Source organism: Euprymna scolopes, chromosome 14 (assembly GCF_053919585.1).
Source record: "Euprymna scolopes isolate OS-2025 chromosome 14, ASM5391958v1, whole genome shotgun sequence".
Classification (NCBI taxonomy): domain Eukaryota; kingdom Metazoa; phylum Mollusca; class Cephalopoda; order Sepiida; family Sepiolidae; genus Euprymna; species Euprymna scolopes.
The window spans coordinates 43508918-43521347 of NC_136495.1; the positions used below are offsets into that span (position 1 = coordinate 43508918).

Genomic DNA, 12430 nt, shown 5'->3' on the forward strand with positions numbered 1-12430 from the left:
TGGTTACTGATCTGAACTACGCCGCCAGCTTTGTTCAACACAATATATCAGAACTTAAGAGGTTAACTACGTCACGGACCGCATTTAATTCTGGGCCGCCATCTTGGTTACTGATCTGAACTAGGCCGCCATCTTGTTTACTGATCTGAACTACGCCGCCATCTTTGTTCAACACAATGTCTCAAAACTTAACACTTACATAACTTACTATTTCTACAAACTACTTAGGTCCTGGATATGACCTTAAACTATATCCGATGGTGGGGCCCTAGCTTGCAGGCCTTAGGGAGTGTGGAGCCACCCTTTAATTGCCATTGTTCCCAGGTCCACTCTGACCCGGAGTGGTAGTACCTGTTAGGGTCCCAACTATGGGTTAAATAGAATATGACTTAAAAAAAATACACTATATCAAAAAACCGTTCTTCAAAATCACCAGATTCGGCATTAAATAACCTGAAAAGGGTTGATATTCCGTAAAACAAAACAACCAACCAACCAAACTACTTAGATACCATTTAAGCTGGGATTCCCAATATTACACATACATACATACATACATATATACATACATACATACATGATGATGATTACAACGTCTTGTCAGACGAGTTCAACTCCCTCAGACAAAGTCCATGAGCCCACAAATGACTTCCATCGCCACAGGATCATTTTAATAGACAATTCCCTGAGGGAGTATCTATACACAGATGATGTTACAGAGTCTTAGCTTTGTACGACAGCTACGTCTCTCTCGGGTCAAAATGTTGAGATCTAGCAACAAGCCAGAGCAAGATAGCCAGCAACAAGTTAGACTGCAGACCATCTTAATGCGGGTACTGGTCTCGCGCTTCATGGTTTTGTTTTAAATCAGAGATTTGCTTCTCCTAAAAAGGTTGCCTTCAACACGGCTTACGGGAGCCCTCTCCACCCCAACACATACACACAAGCACACACGATGCAAGTTGGGCGTTGACCCCGAAAAAGGGTTCATTCCGCCCTTTGTAACGTTTTGTTTTAATCCTTCAGGGAGACTAGCAACCCTCCTCACCAAACACGTCTGGTGGGGGGACCAGTTTAGTCGCCGGTGACCCAACCATGAGGCAGGTAGTACTGGGTTACATGGTACCAGTAGTATATGGCATGACCTGACATAAACATACATACATGCATACATACATGCATACATACATACATACATACATGCAGACATACATACATACATTCAATAAAACAGACAGGTTAGATTAATATTTTAGATGGTAAAACGGAAATGAAATCCCTGGAAATGTAGATTTCTATAATATTTAATATTTTTTTTAATTATTATTACATGTTAATAAATATTTTCCAGATTTATGTTAAAGGACATTCATGGAGCATATTATGGGCAAAAACTTCCATTTAAAAATTCAAATACTTCAGATTTACATTGAAATGGACCCGTTTCCACATAATATTAATCAAGCAAATTATCTGAAATTCAATATGCCTTTAAGACTCATTTTTGTGATTCGAATTGATAATTTGAATTATTTGAACTCTTATGTACATTTTGATTTATTCACAAAACCCTGGTTGATGTAACTCTTGACACTCTGCAACTACATATGTTTTATCCTTTTTATCGGTATGACTATTCTTCTGTCTTGTCGTAACGTTTTTGAAAGTGAAAAAACATAATTTTATTTTAATTATTAAACTTTTTTAAAATCTTAAGAACATCTGATATAATCTAATTTTCAAAATGTCTGTTGCTGTCCGCAAGTTTTTGAACGTACTTGACAAGTGGCGATAATCTATTCATTTAATTCAGAAATCATCTACTTCTTCATACAAGATGTGACAGGTGTCATGCTCAGCGTGTAGCCGACAGAAAATATGCCATAGCTAATTATTTTCACTTCTCAGAATTCAAATTAAAAGAAATTTAAATTAATGCGTTAAACACCCAGTAACATTGCGCATAATTGTTGGATATTAGTCGCGCGCCAATCAATCGAGTTCCATGCTTCAAGTAGACTCTATTTCTGTCTGATAATGGGACGGGTAATGGCATACCTGTCTAGCATCTTAATAGTTTTGTTAATCTGGTTGTAATGGAAAACCGACCCTCTACTCCAAAAAAATCTCACTCAAGACTACACAAATAAATCCTCATAATTCATTGGTTCCTACAAAATATCGATCCTTGTGAATTATGTTTGTTTTTTAAGTAACTAAAAGAGAAAGGGGCAGCTTCCAGTGGCGGAGACACAAGTCGCTAGCTGGCACACGTCCGACGTGAAAGAATCCCCAAACTCTAAAAAATTGGAATTTGCATGACTCATAACATAACCATCTGTTTACAAGATATCCAGTTGTCAACTGGCACTGCTATCCTCCTCCTCCTCCTCCTCCTCCTCCTATTATCTCCACATATAATAAAATGACTGCAGAAATTCTCGTCTTGACCAAAGTATCAGTGGTTTGCAACAACAGATGCCACATACAAATTAAATACATTTATGTCAATACCTACTATCTTATGTAGCTTTCGAACATCATTTTATACACATTCAGTCATGATATTAAAATGTTACATTGCATCCTACGAGCAAGACCATCACACTCGCAACATATTTAGAAGAAACGAGTCCTAACTTTTTAAAAGTATTCAGTTTACTTGCTCTTTCTTTCACAAAGTTTAAAACACGCTATCCACTATAGGAATCTCCTCCCTCGTTTTCAACACAACTAAATAACTACACAGCTCTTGCGATCGATTTTTATACTACTAAACACACACTGTGTACATTGGTGATGTTTCAAACCGACGCATTACATATAAATTTATATATTGGGCAGTTTAACGCAAAAATATTTGCGTTTTTTATTTTATATTAAGTCTTATCCTAACAAAAAGAAAACAAAAAATTAATAAAAACAATTTACAAAAATATTTTTTTAAATTTAATATGAAAGTTTATTTATTATTTTATCTTTTCCATACGATATCATGATAATGAATTTCGCAGATAAAATTGTCGCCGACAAATAGTTTATACGTATTAACGTTATGTTTTTCGACGGCCAGCCAAACAACACAGGTGCGCGCTTTGTTTGGATTATGTCAAGACTATTTGTCGGCGACAATTTTGACAGTATCAGATTTAGATGAATGTGAGAGACGGTGGTAAACAACTAATTTAACTTTTTTTTAACCTTGAACATTACTTTTCGTAATACTATATAGACATTACGGCTATAGCGAGGATGTTACGCCCGGACTAACTTGAATAGATGGGCTCCCAAATATTTGCGATTTTGTTATTATTATGTCGAAAAAAATTGTGGATATTTATTGCACGAAAATGAAGGTGAATGTGAAAGGCAGCAAGAAACAACCAATATAACGTTGTTTTTTTTCAGCGTGAAAATTACTTTTATTAATGCTATATAGAAAACCCGGCTATATTGAGGATGTTAACTCCGGATTAATGTGAACAAGTTAGCTCCTAAATATTTTCGTTTTTTATTATTATGCCGAAATAAAAATTACGGAAGTTTATTTCACGAATTATTTTTTGCTAACAATTTTATTTCCGCAACATATTTCTTTGATGAAAATTCCGTTTATTTATTCTTTTTTTTTTTTAAACTCCTCTTAAAAAAGATGCGATTATTTGGCAGGTTAGGTGAAAGAGCAGAATAATCACCTCACATTATCAAATCCCCATGTTAAGAATGGGTTTGTAGGTACTAACGTTGTTACTTCAGCACGGTACATTCATTTTGGCCATGGGCGTCAGTGTCATCTATTTTATTGTGTCGGCGGTAGCTCCCACTAGCAACCGTAGTTTAATTGTGTTTTTACGATGTGGTGGGAGAAGAGGCATACTTCCACCGGGCAAAGCCGGTACACAGGTCCTGCTAGTTCAACATAATTCCATAATACAAAAATTACTTAGAGGATAAGGCATCGTTTAGATTGTTCGGTTTATTATTCTCATATGAGTGTCATTTTCAGTATTACAATGCATTGGGACTGCTTCCCAACTGACTACAACATTATCGTTTCATGTTCCATGCAAACAAATTGTTAATTAGCCATTTTCTTTAGATTTTAAATATTTATAAATTTTCTCATAAAAAAAACGATTATTATATTGATTATGATTTTTGACAGAAGAAATAAAATTAATTGCCTATAAAACATTAGACAAGCATTTTAAATCATAATAAAAATCTAAAATCATTAAATTTTCAATAAATTTTGTCATTATATGATTATTAGATTAATTATTATTTGCAAAAGAAAATATAGCACTGCTAAAAAACATATCAGCAAAGTATCAATATATTGTCATAAAGACGATTATTGTTTTATTTTAATAATTATAACTAGCGGAGGTACCCGGCGTTGTCCGGGTGTTTGTAGGTGTGTGTTAGAAGGGGCATAGAAAAGAAGAAGCGAAGTAATAACCATGTTTAAATATTATAAAAAACGATGTTAAATTTCTTTAAAAATCGGCAAAACCAAAACAATAAAAACAAACATTGAACAAATGTAAAACTTCTTTAAAAAATCGGCAAAACCAAAACAAAAAAAACAAACATCGAACAAACGTAAAACTTCAGAAATCGGAAAAACAAAAAGCAAAAATAAAGGAAAAGGTGAGGAACGTGTTCGGAAAAACAAAAACACAGCGAAACGCGAAAAAATGGCATAAAAACCCCTTCGATGTGGTTAAGTCCATAGTGCGTTTCACCCAGTAGAAAGCATAGAACGAAAAGACACGTTAAAATTCCATTCCAGTTTTTTGAAGCAACTACAAAACGAAATAAAACGGAAATGATGTTTTATATGTTTATTTTATAAGAGCAACATGGAAAGAATCATTTTTTAGTGGAAAAAATGTTGGGAAAAAGACATTATTGTTTATGTTCCCAGTAGGCCCCTCTCGGCAAAGAAATGAAACTCAGTTTATTTATTTATGGCGTAATCGATAAAATTACATGGAAGAATTGAACGGTTGTATAATGCAATGTGATATAAAAGTCCATATACCTGAATATCGGCTGCTAAGTGTTAATCGATGAGGCTACGCTGAAAGAGAAACAAACGTGTCATAATTAAAGTTGGATACGTAAGTAAGAGTTGGAGACCAATGGAGTTTGTAGTAAAACATGGAATCAAAGGTTAGTTTGTTTCGGGGTTTTTTTTTAGTAAACGCGATTTTCTATACGTAAACTGAAGTCGTGTTGCAGAACACGAATTTCTGAAAGAATGTATTTTAATAGTATGCTATGCAATTTGTTGAAGTAATATAAATAGTAATTAAGCAACGTAAAAGTGAGCGTGGGATAAGAATTAATATTTGTGGGAATGTCGGTATCAGTTAATTCCGTGGTGTGTTTCACCTAATAGAAAGCATAGAACGGAAAGGCACAGTAAAATCTCATTCCAGTTTTTTTAGCAACTACGAAATAAAGTAAACCCAAACCGGCGTTCCTTCGTAACTGTCCCTTGTGAACGATCCCGGTTACGGTGTAAGTGGTGGAGGAGGAAGGAGGAATTAATTAGAGAGAAAAGATTTTACTACTCCCATTGATTTTAACCGAGTTTGGCAGTGAACTCTCAGCAGGTAAAAATATAGGAATCTACGTTTATATGCCTATAACATATCTCAGATATTGTGCTGTAGTTTGTGCATATTAGATTTGCATGAAATGTCTTGATTTTTAATCCTATTAAGGTCAAAATAATAGGGGGAAATGAGTTCATTTTATATATATATATATATAGGGATGAAAAAATGTTTTATTTCATAAGAATTAAATAATATACATAAATTATGTCGAATCTATATAAATATTTTTTTATAATGACAAAATTTGTTGATGATTGGCTGATTTGGGATTTTATAGTTTTTTTTTCTTTTACCAATTAACATGAAATCAATCATTCTTTTTATAATGACAAAATGTATTGATAATTTATTCATTTAAAAATGTTCAATCCATGTCTTTTTTTAAATCAAATACATTTCAGATCAGTTACTAAATAATCATTTTTTACAAAATATATTTACATAATTTGCCAAAATATATTGATGCAATTGGATAATTTTTCAGTTTCTGGCCAAAGATTATAATCAATATAACAATCGTTATTTATAATGAGAAGAGTTATTTCTTTTTTATTTTTTGTTTCGTAATAACACAAGATATGTTAAAAAATAAAGTAATTATTTATTCATAAATATATTGTTTTGTTTTGCGTGTCTTGACTCCGTGACTCGGTTCCGTTCAGTTTCGTTACATAATCAACTGTATCCACTCCGATAGTTTGATTTTTGCTGAGCACTGATCTTGGACATTACTTTAAAAATATACACACTTATTTTCTTTTGGAGCGGGAGGCTATTTTAAAACTATATGCACTTCAGTATTTTCTTTAAATTATTTTTTAGCAATTATTGAGATTTCCGAGACTCTCATGTGGAACAGTTTCTTTGTTCTAAAGTAACACTCGACACTACTTTTTCTAAACTAAAAATACGTTTTAAAATAAGTTGAACCATTGAAAACTTACTAAACTAGGAATAAAATGAACGCTTAGAAAATCGATTTTATATTTTTTAAAACAAAAGTAAACAAGTAAATATATTTAAAAATATTATGAGGCTGTAATCTCTTTTAAAAGCAATAACCCCTATCAAGAACGGTCCTAAAATGTGTTTTCAATCGATATGTATTCAATAATGGAGAGTTTTCCTACCATCAACAGTGGACGAGTTTTCCTAAATTTTACGCTGCATCCGATTTATAATTAATTCTAAATATAATCTCCGTTAAATTTAACTATTTAAATTTAATACGGCCAGTGAGTAACACTTTGTTTCATCTGAAGGTAATTTTTATTTATTATTATCATTTACAGCAAAGTTTAGTATCTGTTCTGAGACTACACCATTTTTTTCTGTCCTCGTCTAGTGGAGGAGAAAACCTTATTGACTTGTTTTTCTTACTAAATAAACTCTTTAAAATAAGTTTAACCACTAACAACTTAGCAAGTTAGGTAGAAAAATCGATTTTGCCTCTATTAAAACAACAGTAAATAAGTATTTAAAAATATTATGCGGTCTATAGTTTCGTTTTTGAACTGAATAAACGCTTTAAAAAAAAGTTGAACCACTAACAACTTAGTCAGCGATTTCGAAAACGAACACTTAGAAAATCCATTAATTTTTGTTTTTTTTTTTTTAAACAAGAGTAATTAACTAAAAATATTCTTAAAAAATATTAGGGGGGTCTCTTTTGGAAACAAAATCTCCTTCAAGAATGATCCTAAAATGTACGTATGCATTTTTGGTACCACGCTATTTGTAAATACCGTTTTCATGTGCAATTCAAGTTTTCACGATATCTGTTTTTTATTCAATTATAATTTTTTTTATTCAATTGTAAGGTGAAAGCACAGAATAGATACAAAATACCCTCTCGTCTCCATGTTAAGAATGGGTTTCAAAATAATAAAATTATTATTTAATCACGGTACCAAAAGGTGGGCGTACACGAATACTACCCCTATAGCGAAATACGCATCGCCTCCGATGTTTACGTAGTTCGACTGAGGGAGCCGTTATTATTTTTACAAGGAAACAATTTTTGCGTGTGTGACCTAGATTTTTTTTTTTTTATTTATTTGGCTTGACTCTTTCGCATGGTTTTTGTTATTATGATTTTATCTGTTTTTTTTTGTTTTGTTTTGTTTTTTTGTTTTTTTGGATGGATATTATTTTTTGCCCGGAATTTATGTAATTATTAACAGATAAATTTTGGGGGTAATAATAGGGGTCAAAGTTAGAAAACATTTGACCGTTTCGGTTACTACAAAATTATTCAGACAATTTCGGGTCTAAACATTTGAAATTTTACATAAAGGGTATTAAAAGATAAGGCAAGCATTTTAATCGGTTTGGGTCGAAAATTTGAGTTACTAATATATAAATGTATGTATGTATGTATGTATGTATGTTGGCATGTCTGCCTAGAACTGTCGACAGAGGCGACGTATTTTTACAAGATCAGTATCGTTTTGAATTTCGATCTTTCAGGCGACAAATGTCGAAAGATGGGCTAAAAACATTAATTTCTTCAGCTTCAACTGGGCAATTTTCTACGAGGAGGGGGGTCGCTTTTTTCGCCACTATTTTCGAAAGTAATCCTCTCCTTTCGATTGTCTAGCCTTAATTAAAGCATACATCACTCCCGGTTTGTCGGTGGTCGTGAGAGCGAAGACGTCAGTTTTTTCCCCATTCTTTTTCTCCTTTGCGGTACGGGTTCGCACCTACATTCCTACTAACACTTTTTTTGCTAACCATACACCCTAAAACACCCGGGAATCGTCGGGCACCCATGCTAGTATATCTTTAAAGGCGAAAGTGTCTGTCTGTCGGTGTGTTTTTGTGTATATTTCGCTACACAATAACTCTGTCAATTTTCAGTCTACAGACTCGAAATTTGATATACAGGGTACTGAGATTTGGGGACACTCTTTGTAATCCGTTTTCGGCCAGAAATTTGGCTGTTTAGGGGTCAAAGTTATACGATTTCACCTTTTAGAACCCTTCCAAGCTCCTCCGCCCATTTTTGGTAGAAACAATTCAAATTTTAGATATAGGTTACTTGGACATGCATCTAATTTAATAACTTGATTTGACCCCAAAACAATAAATGTTATGGGGTCATAATAGGGGTCAATTTTTTTTTAATTGACCTCTGGGGTCTATACAAAATTACTCAGATAATTTCTGGTCTAAACATTTGAAATTTTACATTAAGGGTATTCAGAAATAAGGCAAGCTTTTTACTCGGTTAAGGTCGAAAATTTGAGCTACAAATATATAAAAGTATGCATATATGTTTGCATATCTGCCTAAAACTTTCGACAGAGGTGACGGATTTTCAAAAGATCACTATCGTATGAAGCTTGACCCTTCAGACGAAAAATACCGAAGAATTAGCTAAAACATTAATTTCTTCGCCCTCAACTGGGAACTTTTCTATAGAGAGGGGTCGCTTTTTTCGCCGATATTTAAAGTTATCCCCTCTTTTTGATTGTTTAGCCTTAATTTAAACCTACGTCACTTCCGGTTTAGCAGTGGTCGTAAAAGCAAAGACGTCCGGTTTTTTACCGTTTTTTATCATCCTTTGTGGTACGAAAATGTTAGTAGGAAGGCAGGCAACTTTTTATTTTTATTTTTTGGCTCAACACACACCTCCAAGCACTCGCGCAACGCCGGACTGAAATGCTAGTACACACACACACACACACACACACACACACACACATATATATATATATATATATATATATATATATATATATATATATAGTGAAAAGTAACTCCTTATTTTAAAATAGATACAATTTATAAAATGATTGAAAAGTAACTCCCTGTTTTAAAATAGATACAATTTATTTTTGAAATATAATTTATATAAGTAATGAATACTAGCGGGACCTGTAAAGATTCCACAGCAGCATTTTTCCTATGTAATATATTGTTGCTAGGCATGCTGTGGGCGTTCTATTCAGCATGAATGAAGGCACAATCATATTCTAGTTTTTTTTATTAAAACTGTACTGCCCCCTTACTAAAATAATAAGTTTAATATATTTCCTGGGCTGATTATTTCATTACAAACACTCACATTTTATAATTTTTCATAACTATTGAATATGTTCCTATGTCCGACAATAATTTTGCATAATGTCAACCCACATTATCGCCTCTCCCTTTAGTAAAACATTAAATTTGATATATTGTATCGGCTGATTTTTTTATAAAAAACACATCTATTAATTAACGCACACTTCATCATTTTTAATAATTCTTTGATATGTTACTAATTTTGACAATAATTTTTCATCACTTAAACTCACCATATCGCACACCTTACTAAAATAATAATTTTGATATATTTTCTAGGCTGATTATTTCATTACAAACACACGCATCAATCAACTCACATTTCATCATTTTTCGTAATTCTTGGATATGTTACTTATTTCGACAATATTTTTTTATAATATAAACCAACGTTGTCTCCAAACCTTACTAAAATCATAACTTTGATACATTTGTTGTGCTGATTATTTCATTACAAACACACTAATCAATTAACCTCCATTTCATAATTTTTCATAACTCTTGCGTATGTAACTAATTTCGACAATCATTTTTCATAATTTAAACCCACATTATCGCCCCCTCTTAATAAAATAATAGCTTTGAAATATTTTCTGGACTTATTATTTTATTACAAACACACTAATGCATGAAAACACATTTAATCAGTTTTCATAATTCTTGGATATGTTACTTATTCCGAATATCATTTTTCATAATTTTAACCCACGTTTTCGCCCTTCCCTCTTTACTAAATAATAACTGATATATTGTCTAGGCTGATTATTTCCTTACAAACACACCAATCAATTAAGTAATATTTCATACTTTTTTCGTAATTCTTGTATATGTTACTAATTTCGACAATAATTCTTCATAATTTAAGCCCTCCTTATCTTCTTCCCCTTTACTTATATAATAACTTTGATATATTGTCTAGGCTGATTATTTTATTATAAACACACCAATCAATTAAGGGCGGAATTGGACATGAGATCGGTTAAAAATTTAGGGGGAAACCAGCTACCCAAAAGGGGCTCCCTGGTCAATAACAAAAATAGTAATGAGGGATTTATCCTCCATTAACCAAGACCAAAAAAGGGGGGGATTTAAGTCACTGGAATGTTGAAACTAATACTACACTCATAAATTCATGTTAAAGCAATGGTTACCTAATCGCTAACTGTAGTAATTAGAACGGGCATTTTCCAGGGCATTTTATAATTAATCAGGAGTAACGTTTCCAGGGCATTTTGTAATTAAATCAGAAATAACTTCTTTTCCAGTTATTTTTTTAATATTAAAACTTTGTTACATTAAACACAGTACTATTCACAATGCCTCCCCATGGGACAGATTTAGACACCAGGGTCGTTTTTTTAACGTGGAGTAAAAATTATCTTAGTCGTAAAGGATTTCTCTTCCACTGAGAGAGAAGAAATTGAAATGTAGCACCTGAAGAACAGATACTACACTTTGATCTTAGCCAAAAGGCCAAGAAAGACAAATCATTTTTATTAGCTTTGATTCACAGCGACACCATTTTTTTTTTTTTTTTTTAAGGTTGACAAGGTTTATTTGGAATATTCCACTTTCCTTTTTTAGGGATGCACAGCATGATAACGGATGGAGCGATAAGTGTAATAATATAATGAAAAGAAAAAAACATTTTTAAAACAAGCACCTTCATTCGTCACCAACAATGCAAGTTGACCATGGATTGCATCAACTGATTTCACAAGAAACTCTTGCGAAATGGCATTCATGTAATAGAGCGTGCATAATTATCACATATGAAAGCCTCCGACAAATGGAAGTCGGAATGTTGTGTTAGCGCTTTTAATTAATTCTCCAAACAAGGCTGAAATTAAATTTCCTAAAAGGGACGTTATTACTATAATAATGTTCAAATAACTACCAAAAATTATATGTATCAAAAAATTGTGGTTTTTCATGCATATGAAACTAGCAGTGCTTAAAGTGATATCTATATCTATCTATATCTATATCTATATCTATATACACCTATGAATTCGTTTTTCTTTTGTGTATTCATATTAAAAACGCTCTTATCTATTTATTTAAAAAGAAAATACAATGCTCTTACGTATGGGTTGTGGAAATGCATTCACTAGCAAAAGATCTAGCTAATTTGCATATTCTTTTAAACATTCATTTTAATTAATTCCCTATTAGTTTTTTCGGTTTTCTAATGGGATGATCATAGTTAACTATTACGTGTAATTATATTCATGCAGATGTTCTACATGATTTATACTTGCATAATATTTGCGTAAAATCTTTACAGTAAATGAAAAATTGTTTCCATATATATTTATGTATACGTATATATTTTTGTTAAATCTATCTATATATCTATCTATATTTCTATCTGTCTGTATTTCTGTCTGTGTCTATATGTGTACATTTCCCCACGCAATAACTCTGTCAATTTTAAGTCTACAGACTCGAAATTTGGTATACAAGGTACTGAGGTTTGGAAAATCGATGTAATCGGTTTTCGGACAGAAATTCGGCGAATAAGGTGTCAAAGTTTAACGATTTGACCTTTGAGAGCTCTACCAAACTCCTCTGACAATTTTGGGTCTAAACACTTGAAATTGTAGATATAGGTTCCTTGAACATTGATCTAACTTAATAACTTGATTTGAGCCCAAAACAATAAATGTTAAGGAGCACAATAGGGGTCAAGTTAAAAAAATTGACCGCTTTTCTTTTTTTGCTCAACATAC

General features: G+C 32.5%; 1 pseudogene; it reads right to left on the bottom strand.

Moving 5' to 3' along the window:
- Positions 1-11061: 11061 nt before the first annotated feature.
- On the bottom strand, positions 11062-11184 carry LOC145293466 (U2 spliceosomal RNA; annotated as a pseudogene).
- Between the last annotated feature and the right edge of the window lie 1246 nt (positions 11185-12430).